Source organism: Galleria mellonella, unplaced genomic scaffold (genome assembly GCF_026898425.1).
Source record: "Galleria mellonella isolate WM207_F2 unplaced genomic scaffold, CSIRO_AGI_GalMel_v1 utg905, whole genome shotgun sequence".
NCBI lineage: Eukaryota > Metazoa > Arthropoda > Insecta > Lepidoptera > Pyralidae > Galleria > Galleria mellonella.
In genome coordinates, this window is record NW_026442174.1 from 1,517,119 (window position 1) to 1,531,451 (window position 14,333).

Sequence of the window (14,333 nt, forward strand, 5' to 3'; positions counted from 1 at the left end):
AGTTGCGAATTATTCAATCAGCCTCGGTCTCCGCGCAACATACAGTGACACCTTAAGCAAATCAACAAAAGTATTGGATAATTTGAAGAGAGAACGAGAACGCGCACAAAAAACCTACACGCGGGGACTAAGTGAACCAGGTTTGTCCTTTACCCTTCTTTTTATCCAACATGTACAAAGTCTCCCTCTGGTAATAGTAATAAGTATATAATAATATTAAGATTAAAAATTTATACTTTTTAAAAGACCGCATTGGCGATTCTCCTGATGTCGTCAATGTCCATGGATTGCAGTATTCACTTACCATGAAGTGAACAGCATGCCGGTTTGTCGCTCTTTCGCCTAAAAGAATTAGACCTGAAATTCAGAATCCTACCGCAGAATCCCAGTGTACACGTCTCGCCATAATGCTAGGACCATGAACTCACTTTCGTGTTCAACCATGACTCGACCCAAAATTCACAGACCAGTCAGTCATATGTATAAGATATCATACCAGTTACAAAAATAAAAGATGTCAAATAAATTTCAAAAGTTGAATTCTAGATAAGACCTATGTACCAGATAGTTCTTTCTACCCAACCCGTATAAAAAATTACTTGATTTTAAATTCATAAAAGATCTCTTGAATATAGCATATTTTATTCCCATAACCCTGAGACGAACCGCTGATGTCAGGTCATTTTTAAAAAGTCATTTAACTTCTCGGATGATTATTCTGTGATCATTTCCTTAAACATTTGGATTCTCCTCACATATACTAAACCGGCCTTTAAAAACAATAATATACAACATTCCAATAGCCTAACTATAGACAAATAGTAAATCTTTTTAGTAGGTACTAAACGATCCTTTGTAACCCTCGTCAACCATTCGACACTAGTTTTATTGAATTCAACTGTTAAATTCTTACATACGATGTATTTTATTCATTTATATTAGTATTAGTGCGTTCTATACAATATACATGTAACAATTCCACCAAAAAACCGACTCTAAAAATGGCGAGACACCACAGAAATATATAGAAATAAACCTGTTTATTGTAAAGATAATCATTAAAATCAGATCTGAACCAACTAAGACACGGCGTAACGTATTTAAAAAAAAATTTTTTTTTAGAAACAAAAGTATACAATGACAATTGAATAATTCAAGTGAAATACAATGACATTAATACAGATCGAAATATATACATAAAGATACAAAAGGCAGTCTTATTGCTACGGCAATCTCTTACAGACAAACTTTGGTTAAAAGAGAACAGATAGAAGTGGGTAAGTGGCGCAAGAGTGAATTAATAATTTTTTCGTGCATAAAATAAAATAAAAAAACCTAATATTGCACAAAAATATCAAAGGTATATAATTATTAAATTACTTACTGTAACAATCTAATTAAGAATTCCTTAAAATCACTTGGTATTATAAAAGGAGAAACAAACTGATACACAACCAAAACCAGTTAGTTGGAAACTTAGTACAGAAATTTCAGACAACCATAAGCGCTAATATGTGATGTTTGCTGTAAACGTCCTATGTTCAGCAGTGGACAGTTAATGACTGATATGATGATGATGATGATGATGATAAGCACTAAGACTTTTTTAAATATTTCAAAGACAAAATTGTTATAGACGACGCTAGACGAGACAGCGATTTTTCTATAAAAATATAACGTTCAATGGAGAACAAAGGAAATAAATAATAATTCTAATAGATATACCAATCATTCACATTCACATCATCATCACTCTTTACCAATTCAATCAGCTTCATTAATGTGTTTGATTTATTCAAGATCTAACCGACATCGATTGTAAAGTTAGTTAAATACGTATAAAATGTTCGTCTATTTAATTTGGCTATGTCAGACTTTCGTTCAGCTATTACTCAAATATTGATGACCTTCCTCCCTTATGTAGCAAATGAATCTATCAACTTCTGTAAATAAAATATCTGTAAATAAATAATCATCAAGTATTCTACAAAAAAACAGACTTCAATTGCACCAAAACTAGTTATTTCAATTTAAAAACTAAACTATTGAAACGATTTTGATAAAATTTATATGGGACCAAATTGTGAGTATTTCCTTACAGATTTGTACCTGACAGACGATTCACAACTGACGGAGTTACGAGATAACAAACATACAAAAATACAGCCAAATTGAAAATCTCCTGTTTTAAGTCGATGACGATTCACAACTGACGGAGTTATGAGATAACATACAACAAAAAATACAACCAAATTGAAAATCTGCTTCTTTTAGAAGTCGATTAAAAATACACTGTGATGCGCACGGTACCCTTCATACACTACCATCCTTTCGAACCAAGAATAGAGATGGGCAATCCACCTGGGTGGGTTTAAAGTCTGGTGGGTAAAAACCGGGTGTTTTGGGTTTATTGGGTTTAAACCCCATAAACACCCAAATTTTTGGGTGTTTATGATTTTGTACTTCATCATCGTCATCTCAGCCGCAAGACGTCCACTATACTGGACATAGACAATATTATTATGCAGCCTACAGAATAAAAAACTTTTAATTTGATTTTGAGTTTATTAAGAAAGAGATGAAAGTAAAATGTAAAACTACAGTCAATCACTGTCAGATTCAGAGTTATTACAAGCGATGAATTGTATAGGTTCGATAGGCTCTATTTCGTCTAAACTGTTATGTTCATTTACTTGCTCAATGAAAGCTTCTAAGGTATTTTCTTCATTAAACTGAATGTCCTCGCATTCAGCTTTATGTTTAAATTCCAGTTATAACAAATGAATGAAATTTTTTCAGTTCTTTCAGTTGTAAGTCGATTTCTTTTGTTATTATGTATGTAGCCTTGGATACTAAAGGAACGCTCAGTGGCTGCCGAAGTACAGGGAGCTGATAGAATACGAATCGCTACTTTGCTTAACTCAGTGGAACCACAAATACCTTTCCACCATATTAGGGGCTCAATGCTATCTAATGAGCTCCATACAAATCCTCTGGCCCAAAAGTTTTCTTTAGCTTTATAACACGCCAAATCTGCCATTACATTTGACAAACTTAAGTGTTGGCTTAAATTGTAGATAAACTCCATACCCTTAAGTTCTTCCTCTTGAGTAAGTTCGACTCCTAGAGTCCTGGGGTCTAGAATATATGCTGCAAAATGTATTGGCCTCATTGCCATATTGCATCTTGAAGATACTGATGTTAGAATCTGCTGTTTGCTTCTTCGCTCAATGTCGAAATCTCATTTAATGCAAAACGTATCTTAGCTTGTACATCTCTAAATGTAATGTATGTGCGATGCAAACGATTCTGGTCGCTCTCTAAGTAAAATATGCTTTCAGTGACTGGTTCCAAAATACTTATACATTCCCCTGTCTTCGTCCAGAAATCATCACTTAGAATTAAATCTTTAATATCTCTTGAAATTACCACATCTTCTCTAACTGTTAATATTTGCAAAGCTATCTTATTTGCTTTCAAACTTTTTAACGAAGTAACATGACTTCCCCATCTTGTAGCACAAGGCAATTTTAGTGTTTGTGTAGAATCTTCACCCTGCCTTGATTTTATCAACAAACTTAATCGTTGACTCCTTTTAACAGTTTTTATTATATTTATGGCTTGCATAATAAACACAGTTACTTCTTGTATCTTTACAATATCTTGGCACAACAAGTTAAGGATATGTGCACAGCAACCGAGAGGAACAACATGTGGATATTTGAGTTTTGTTAATTCGAATGCCTTTTGTATATTTCTAGCGTTATCGCCAATAAGTACAAGAAACTTATTTGCTCCATACACTTTCATTACTTTTTCAACTTCTTGGCTAAGGTATTCACTAGTGTGAGGATTACTTTCTGTATTCAAACTTTTAACGTATGCAGGTTGAGGTTTTGATATAAGAAAGTTTATTATTCCTTCATTTCTTAAATTAGACCAGCCATCGCACTGAAGGTGTAAGTAACTACAAGCATTTAGTTCCTCATTTAACTCAAAACGCATTTCTCTATATATTTTATCTAAGTATTTTGTCGCTAAAGCTTTACGTGAAGGTATTTTAAATTTTGGTTGCAATTTTTCGAAAAATTGTATCCATAAAGGATGTTGCACCATCGATAATGGCGTCCCTGTTACAAATATAGCTCTCGCTAATTCTGTTTTTATATGATCATCGGTGTCTTGAAACTCAGCATTTATTGTAGTGTTAGCAGACGACGAGGGGCTTATAAAAGAATCATTTGTCTCTATCTCTGACAGTCCAGACATTTTGGTTTTGGACGAGCTATCTTTTATAAGTTTCATAGAGTCTTTTAATGTTTCTGGAGATTTTGGACAAGTGATAAGATGTTGAAGCATTTTGGCAATTACTGAATTTGTAACCTTATTACAAAGCTTGCAAGAAACAGACTTGTTTGGTAAAGTACGGTAGTGCTCCCATATGCGTAAATCTTTAGGTCTCCCCATTGAACCTAAAAAAATGAACGATGATTAGTTGGTCTGACGAAAATTCAACAATAGAGTGCCTATTTTTTTACAATGATTATTTCTTGTTATTTACAATAAATTTATTAAAAAAATAATAAAATAAATACAAAAAAAAATTACATCTCCTCGGAGGATTAAACGCAGACGCTAGTTTATTATCGTATTGTTCTGTATTTTTCTCAGCAACTTCTTTAATTCGATTAGGTACTTACGCATATTATGTTAAAAATAAATATCTAGTACACATCTTAGGCTATCCACCATTATTATCCAATGACGACTCTCAGCTAACTATGCACTATCATCCAAAATAAACGTGTATGGAAAATTTTATCCCAGTCGGTTGAGGATTGAGGATAATTGCATCAACATACGAACATACCTACATACTTTTATTTACATAACGCAAGCTAAATAAAAGCTTGTAATAATACATCTAATTTTAAGTTAAAATTGTTAAGTGATCATGATATAATTGTATCATTCAAAAATCCACTTACCTTTAATTATTTCTTGTTAAGTATAAATATTATTTCAAATCTGCTCCCTTAATATGCACTTTTTTACTGCTTTTCCTACCTAACACGTTACCAGGAAGTCACGTTACCAGAGTCAGAGTAATAGTGAACACGTTTGACAGTGATTGTCGTCGCCTCATATTCAGCGTCGACGAATAGGGGAATCCCCAGTCATAATGTATTGCATGCGTGGCGGTCTTACTTCAAATCCATAAACAAAGAGATAATTACAGAACTCGATACTAGATGGCGCTGTTTTTGTTTGAAGAAAGTTTGCGGGCTAAAATACATAGAATTTCATCAATGACTTCCACAAAGAACAACATTTCTGTTTTTTCTAAGTCCGTATCTCTTCCGTATATTTCATAAGATATAAGCTTGGGCTACATTGTTATGCAACGTGATTTTGTCGCTGTCTTGCTAGCAGGGTTGACAGATATACGATTTAAATCGTACTCATACTATTATTTGTCTATTTTTTAATGTACGATCGTAAAGATTATGATCGTAATTGCAAAAAACATACGACTTTTTGGTTACCTGGCAACATTTTTATTATGAAACGAACATGCTCACATCATCAGTCACATGCAACAATTTATTGGGGATTTCCCCTTCACATCTGGCAGTCCTGCTTGCTAGAATATAGGTAAGTCAGCCACAGTTACTGACGATCGATATTTAAAGGGTATTGTTTTTGTGCTAAATATTTCATAAAAACGTTATTTAATACTTTGTGGATTATTAATTTAGTTGATAATCACTGGAAGTAAAATGGATGCTAATTTGAGAGATCAAGATCTTCGTATAAAACAGTTAATAAAAGAAAATCTACGTAAGTACTCTTTTTATACCTAGGTAGGTAAGGTATAATAAACACAAAAACTTAGATCGCGTGTGTTCGAAGCATTTATTCTAATAAATTTAATTTAAAATTGTAGAAAGAAAAAAATGTCTGCCAAGCCGTAGCCGAAGCCGATCTCCAAATATATTTGGCGATAGTGAGACCCAGTGTCCAGATGATTTACCCAGCGTCGTCGCAACAAAGAAAAAAAACGAGGATAAAGTAAAAGAAAATTTACTGAAAGAAGAAACAAACTGTTCTAAATGCTTAATTTATGGAGAAGAGGATAAAAGAAATGAGTATTTCGGACTGTTAGTGGCTCAAGAATTTAAATATATACGGCCATGTGTGCGAACGAGGTGTTATGAAGAAATTTTAAAGTATCTACGGGAAGCAAAAGGCCAACATGTTGATCAACTGCAACATGAAAACACTGAAAATTAATTACTTTCATTTTATTATATATAGATTTTTAAAATTTCCTGAAATATTATTAGTTAACGTTTTATTTAATATTGTAGAATTGATCAATACAATTTATAAAAATAATTTATTGGTATTACTTACATATTTTCAAAAAAATACGTAAAAACCCTTCAAAGCACCGGGTTTAAACCCGGTGCTTTGCCCATCTGTAACCAAGAATTATTTATGACTCCGAACCTTGTAATTATACTATCGTATCCCCTTCAAATCGAAATAGAGACACCTAATACAATATTAGTCGAGTACAACAATGGTAATTGCGTGAATACGCAACTAAACTTCCTCCGACGTTTATTTTAAATGTCAGCACGAGCTTGCAAGGGTCAGGGTTCGAGTTTTACGGTTCGCTGATGCATCCACACACTGACTTTGACATGGGTGTTAAACTTTTGGCAACTGTTACTAATGGTGATAAACAACGCTTTCAATAGTTAAAACGTGATTGAGTTGTGTATATTTTAGTTGGCCTATTGTGTCATCGCGTAGAAACACAGTCTAAAAAACGCATTTAACAGTCGTCTATTTTTTTTTTTTTGATGGGTGAAAATGGTTTGGTAACCCCGCCTGCGCTAACGGGATACGCTGGCGGAGCACCAGTGAAGGGTAATAGATGAGAATGAAAACAGGCCAGTTAGCCCATCATGATGAATTCATCAGGAATTAACCATGATAGTTTCCAGGGGGAATCGCGAGGAGGTCGATATATATATATATATATATATAGGAGGTCGGTCTATATATGGATATATTGCTAGCAATGGGATTCTCAGTCTCCATTACTAACAATCCATTTCCCCCGTCTATTAAACATGTCTAGGTGGAATTGTCATGCAGTCTTCCAGGATGTGCCAAACGTTTCAGACCACTGGTTGTTTTTCACACTGTGCTAATAGTTATAACAAAAAATATCTTAATTTTTTTTTAAATAGATGATAATGGAGTGGTAACCCCGCCCGCGCTAATGGTTTAGACTGACGGGGCACCAGTGAGGGATGATAGGTGACAATAAAAAGCAGGTCAGTTAGCCTATCGTGATGGATTCACTTGGAATAGAACATGATAGTTACCAGGGAGAACCGCGAGGAGGTCGACCTGACTGAGTGTATTGTTAACAATGGGGCTACTAATCCCCATTTTTAACAATTCATTATCCCCCAATAACTTAAAATTTATTTAACTAATTGTAACTTACAGCTTTATTCTATGCTGAAATCAGGGATGTCCAATCCCAAACCAAAATGTCGAGCCAACCGATCGGATAGTGGAATCGTGTCGTGCATTTATCCCCTTATTAGACCCCTTTATATTAAAAATATTACCACAAAATCCAAACCCTCATTGCGTGCGGCTTTGTTCAAATGACAAGCGTTAGACTCACATCGTACACACGTGTAACAACTGACATGAATTTGTAACTCTGGGTGATTATTATATAAATAGTAAAAATAATCATTTTTCGTTTTTGTTTCTTAATAATCTGCGCAGATAAGAAACATTTTGTTTCTCTACATCTTTGCCTCAGTTGCATAGACTTTAGTTGTATAAAAATTAACATTGGCCAATACTTGAGCGGTAGATACCGCGTAGTACCGGAATAAAATGGGCCACTCTTTCCTTTCCTGTGGGAATCATAAGGCGCGACTAAGAGAACTTAATGATAGAGGAATGGACAACAGCATCCCTCTTAAAACATCACAAAATTCTAACTACAGTTGCCAACTAGCCTGCCAAGCGTGGCAACTACTGACGAAACCCCTCCTTGTGTGAGAGGTCTACGCTTAGTAATTGATAATTAATGACTAACATGATGATGATGATGACGATGATGATGAATACTTGAATAATCGTTTTTATAAGATTTTTTTTATATTCGATGTCTAGAAGTATTCTAATAATATAAAAAAATACTACATATATTGTTACGACCGTTCATGTTTCAACCGTAAAGCAGTTGTGTTTGCATGGCTGTGTTTCGGTTTGAAGGGTGGGATATGGCGTGATATTACAGGGTACCGAGGAATAACACCTGAGTCCTCAGGAATGGCAACGCATGGGGGGCATCATGGGCGAAACAGTATACTCTGTTATGTCCATGGTACTGCTCATGTCTATAGGCGACGGTTACCACTTTCCATCAGGTGGGCCGTCAGCTTGTTTGCCATTCTAAGTTGTATAAAAAAAAACGAAACGCTGCAAAATACGCAACATAGACGTTACGAGTATAACATTTTCAACGAAGCGAGACAATTGTCAGACGTCAACGTAGTAAATTTATTAAACGTATTCATTATAATTAAATTGCCGTCAACTAATTAATTACAAAGATCCTACAATTTAAATTTATTACAAAGAAAACCTTTAGATAAAATATAATTAACTAAGAAAATAAGGCATAACATTTCGTTATAAGAGATGTGTGTAATGTACGCATATTACTCCTTATAGCAAACCTGATAAATGATTTCAGCGAAATTACATGCCAAGTGGGATTTACTTCTGCGAAGCCGCGTTGTTTATGGTAATGGCGTTTTATTTTGATTTAACATCCATTTAGTCAGCCGCTGATCTGATATTTAATATTGTATTAAAGATCATCGTATGGTAACATTGTCACAGATTATTCTGCACATAAAGGCCAGCTTCCAAAGCCGTAAAATTATAGATTAAATGAGTACTGCTTCTGGTATACTCGTATTGGTGACGTTTATAACCACATATTTAACACACTCCATTTCTTTTATATTTTTGTGGAAGCTTAGATAAATAAACTGTCCTATATAGTCTATTAATATCACACTCGCCATGTGTGCCCCGGCATAGAATGGGCCATCCTTTACTTTCCCATGGGTATCGTAAGAAGCGATTAAAGGAGGGCGAGGGATGGGCAGCAGCGTCCCTCTTAAAACATCTCTAAAAGCCTAACTGCGATTGCCAACCCACTTGCCAAGCGTGGCAACTACTGACAAAACTTCCCTTCAGCAGTGGACAGTTAACGGCTGAAATAATAATAATATCACACACAATTACTGTTACAGTAGCTATCAGAGGAAGAAGAAGGAAGGAATTACATAGACAACTAACATATGTGTATATATAATTGTTACACGTAAGTTAACCCGGTAGTTATTACATTAAAATATAATGCGTGCTTATGAAACTTTTAACAATAAAGTAAATACTTAATTGTCATTATGATGTGTTGAGAACACATTGTCTATTATCTTAAAACTATTTGTACAATTTAACTTTTATTTTGACAATTTCCAGCCAAAGAGAATTATTATAGGTATTTAATTTTTAAACTACCTGGAAAAGAATTAATATTTTTATGAGATTTACTGGTAGTAATTAGTATATTATATAGTAATTTATTTGACCGATTTCTGGAAACCATCACAGTCTATTTAGTGGTGTTTATAAAACCCCCAAAAAGTAGTCATTTTTAATTCACATCAGTACTTCTTTAAAAAATGAGAAATAAAAAAGTACAATTTAAGTATTTACAAGTGTTGTCGTAACGAAACTTTTAGCAATATGGCGTCAATGACGTCACAAGAAAGTAAACAATTATCGAGTGACATACTAGTTTAGCCTGTATTTATTTTTGTTAATTTCTACTGTTTCCCAAGAAAGAAAATGTACTATTACAAAGTACAAATGGTGTGTTGTGCCAGTGTGCACAAATACTACTATAAAAACACCGGAAAAACAATTCGTCAGTGTGCCGAAAAAGGCCATAAAAGGAAAAGAAATCCTAATGCTTATATAGTGAACGATTCAAATGTTTTCTTTTGTAAAGATAATTTTCATGTAAGTAGGTAAACATGTATTTTTATTTATCTAAATTCGTATTGTTATTTACATGTATTTAATTTTAAAATTATAAAATTAATATTTTAATTCTATAACGATCTTAATTACCAAACTGAACTTGGAATTCAATGTTGTCATTTAGATGCCCCACATTTTCAATTATTTAGCAGTCGAATAATAAAATTAGCAATTAGGTAACTAATTATTCAAATAACGAATTCGCGCAAATCTGAATGATTCATGCACCGCTACCAAGAACCCAATGGAAAATCAATGACTTGCTGTTTGCTTCCATATTACGTGTCATATATTCCAAATCATTTTGGATCACGTGATACCAGATAAAAATATGTTTTTTTTATTTTGAGTTTTATGCATAATTAATTATATACTTTTTTGTCAGATACCATGCATACCGCTTTTAAACTTCCTAATCTATGTGGATCGTAAAGCTATATTATTGGTATTTAATGTTTTTATATTGCCAAATAGTCTTAGGGAAATTAATACACTTTTAATAGTATAACGCGATATGCTTCACCTTCCGATGGTCGCAGATTAGATCCCTGCAAATTTAAAACATGCATTCAAGAGTTTGTATTCGTCTGAATATTTTCTAAGTATATATTCCTAACATTACATAGTATCCATATTATAATCTCTGCTTAATTTGAGACTAGATGGCGATGTGTGATATGTCCAATAGTATTTTATTTTTTATTTTCATAATTAGTAATATCTTCTAAATTTCTACCTCTATTAAAATTGATTAACTCATAAACCTTACTTAATTGGTTAGTATAAATATTTATTTTAGTTTCTGTTTTGCACTACTACTGCCCACTCACTACTTCTTATGCAACTGTATTAGGTTGACTGGAAGAAATCTCTTTTAGAGGTAAGTTCGCCTTTGCTAACATTGTTATTGACTTGTTGTTAACATACATTGTTGACTTTTTATATATATATATATATATATATATATATATATATATATATATATGTGTGTGTGTGTGTGTGTGTGTGTGTGTGTGTGTGTGTGTGTGTGTGTGTGTGTGTGTGTGTGTGTGTGTGTGTGTGTGTGCGTGCGTGCGCGCGTTTGTGTGTCTACATAAGACTAGTTTAAAAACTGTTTTTATTATCATTATAATATTACTCTAAAAATTATGCTTATGCTTATATATTCCAATACATGTAAGTATCCAATGTTGAAAAGTTTCAAACTAAAGTGCTGTAGAGCTCTTATCCCGTATGCTTAGATATTGTGATATTAGAAAATCTTTACGGAAATTACCGTATAGTGTGCACAATGGGAGTGCCAAGAATATGCTAAAGACTTAAGCGGTTGTGTTGCTTAATAATCGATTTTTAATCGATGGTATTCATCATGAATGACTGACACTATCGATTACATTAATAGTATCGGTATGTACTATATATCTACGTTATTTAACCGATTATAATCGGTCGATTCCTATTATTATATTTTTCGTAACTTTTTTTTACTAATATCAAATAATATCGATAGAGCTTTAAAAACAATACTATCAATTTATGAACTTGTACATAACGTGCAATTTTAAACAAAAATGGATTTTAATAAATATTTTTTGATCCGAATTGATCACGAGTCTAAAAATTTTATTAAACCTGTTTTTTTTTTATAACACATGATAAACTAGCTTTTACTTACGACTTCGTCCACGTGATTGGGATATGTTGATTAATCGAAATATATTATAGTCTAAGTTCTTCTTTACTCCAAATAGTATGTAGATACCAAAATTTCATAACAATGAACTGAACCATTAAAACGCTAAATGGTAACAAACAAACAATCTCACTTTCATATATACCTATAACATTAATAAAGACTAAGTAAGAATCATATAAGTAGAACTTAATTATAAATTATAGTCGCAGTAACTTGACTGTTAAGTTTCTTGCGGGTTCTTCTCAGGAGATAACATCCCAAACCCAACTGTATGATCAACAAACTTAACAATTTAAAAGAGTTTATAAACAAATCTATTTGAATGAAAATTATTTCTAATTTATTCTACTCGTATTCTGCTCTACTCTACTCTATCTATCCTATCCTATCTATTCTATTCCATTCTGTTCTATTCTATTCTAATCCTATAAGACAAAATAGGTTATTTATGAAAAATACAAGTTTTAATCTTCTTTTTGTCAATCAATGTCACGTAGACGAAATCACGGCTAGAAACTAGTTTATAATATTATCTAATAAAGATTAATGGAGCACCACACATTACGAACATATTGACAACTCAAATATTTCATGTGTAAATATATTCTATAGAGATCCGAGCACTTTCATTGACCCAAAAACATTTAACCACTTTACTAAATGAAATGTCGATGTTCTTGATAAAATATATAGTTATCACGATATTATCGTGAATGAAAACGTTTCTATTGGACTTAGTGTTACAATATTCAGATTTTCAAAGCAAAAATAGTGATATCCATCTCAGTTGATACTAAAATTATCACAAATTCCACGCAATATAAAAATTCGTTTTGTAAATAATAGTAATCTTAAATATTCTTGTAATTTTTCAGCTTAAAATGTGGATTTGATTAGCTATTTTTAACGTCATACACGTCTGAATCCTTTAATATATTCTTAACCCTGTGAAAATTTTGAGGAAAATTTTGCGGCTTTAATTATGTATACATAAGATATACACACACAAACCAATAAACGACGAAATGACTCTCAAATACCCACCATTAATAATTATAAATATTTGAATATAGAATACCGAATCGCATTTATGCCTACATAAAGATTTTACTTCGTAACAATTAGTTTTTTCTCTGCAGAAAAAAAGTAACTGCTCCATTCGAAACACAATAATATGAGAAACATGAATTTCACACAAGATTAATAATATAAAACCAAAATCTAAGGAAGTATACACCCACAGGAAAGAAAGAAGTTAATGTAATCACAGCCAATCACAACAAACCTATTTTTTTGTTTCACATTTGTATGTTTTTATGTTTATTTAGTTCGAATATTGCAAGTGACATTTAAATTTAAATAAACATACATGGAATGCGAATAAGGAAAATGGAGGCGTTTGAAGGCCCCCAGGACCATCTCCATCTTGCCATTCCATCGTTTTCCGCCACTGGATAAAATCGACCATTATTTTCTCATTGTGATCTTTTCTCAAACAAAGGAATAATAAAAAATCTATCTATCAGACGATCTTTTGATTGAAGACGCTTAAAAACTGACGAAATATCAATAACCTGTTACTGCAAGCTGCGCATAAAGTATAATAAATACAAACTAAGAATAATGAATGCATAAACGTCGTAATTTCAACAAAATTATCCAACTCACTTCATAATTACATAATTATTTCGTTTGAATTAAGAAATAGCTACACGAGATAAACGACATAGCTCATTACTAGAGCGAGAGGTGCCACAGTGGGTGCGTTAAATGCGATACAATTTCACATAATTGTTCTTATCTTAATTATTATAGCAACAGTGAATACACATTCCTCTCCATTGGAGTATTTTGTTCGAAGCTTCAGTTTACCGTTTTCATGATTATAATCACATTGGAAATAAATATTTTGAAGAAAAAAATCTATACATTCTGTGTATTTATACATGATACCTATCTAAATAAATGTTTCTAATGGAATAAATTTAAATAGTTAAAGATAAAAAATTTCCTTAAGATCATTGCCAGCTGGTAGGGTACCTAGGAGACTTGCTGCATTTCTACGCTGAATAGCAATAGAAATGCGTTGACCAAAGTATAGGCCAGCCTTCTAGTCGCCAGAGATTTCTACCAGCCGGCGTGAAGTCTGAACAGTTACACGTGGAAAATGTCATAGACACTCCTCTTAGTACAAAAAAACTTTGTCCTCTATTTTATAAATACTTTATAAAATACCAGATACAATCTGTTTCAATAGTACTTAATGAAAATATAAACAAACTAATAATTGTCCCGACCATAAGTGCTGCCTGTACTTGATTATGCTAATGTTTGTAGCACTGACATGAATGAAGAGCTTTGGAATTAATTACATCGTCTCTTCAATAATGCTATACGATTTATTTTTGGCCTACGTAAATACGAAGACATCTCATCATACTGCTCTCAACTAGGGCTGCCATCTGTCCGG

General features: G+C 32.8%; 1 protein-coding gene across 2 annotated transcripts in view; it reads right to left on the minus strand.

The window, feature by feature from the left end:
* LOC128202366 (uncharacterized protein K02A2.6-like) overlaps nt 1-5,864 on the minus strand; it is a 223,548-nt gene extending 217,684 nt beyond the window's left edge. The window contains exons 1-2 of one of the 2 annotated variants that reach the window (XR_008253739.1): nt 4,989-5,864; nt 4,383-4,472 (exon numbers count right to left, since the gene is read on the minus strand). The gene's annotated coding sequence lies outside the window, so the exon portion shown is untranslated. Of the gene's footprint in view, nt 1-4,382; nt 4,473-4,988 lie in introns of those variants that run through there. The other variant, XM_052902452.1, reaches the window with a different exon arrangement.
* Between the last annotated feature and the right edge of the window lie 8,469 nt (nt 5,865-14,333).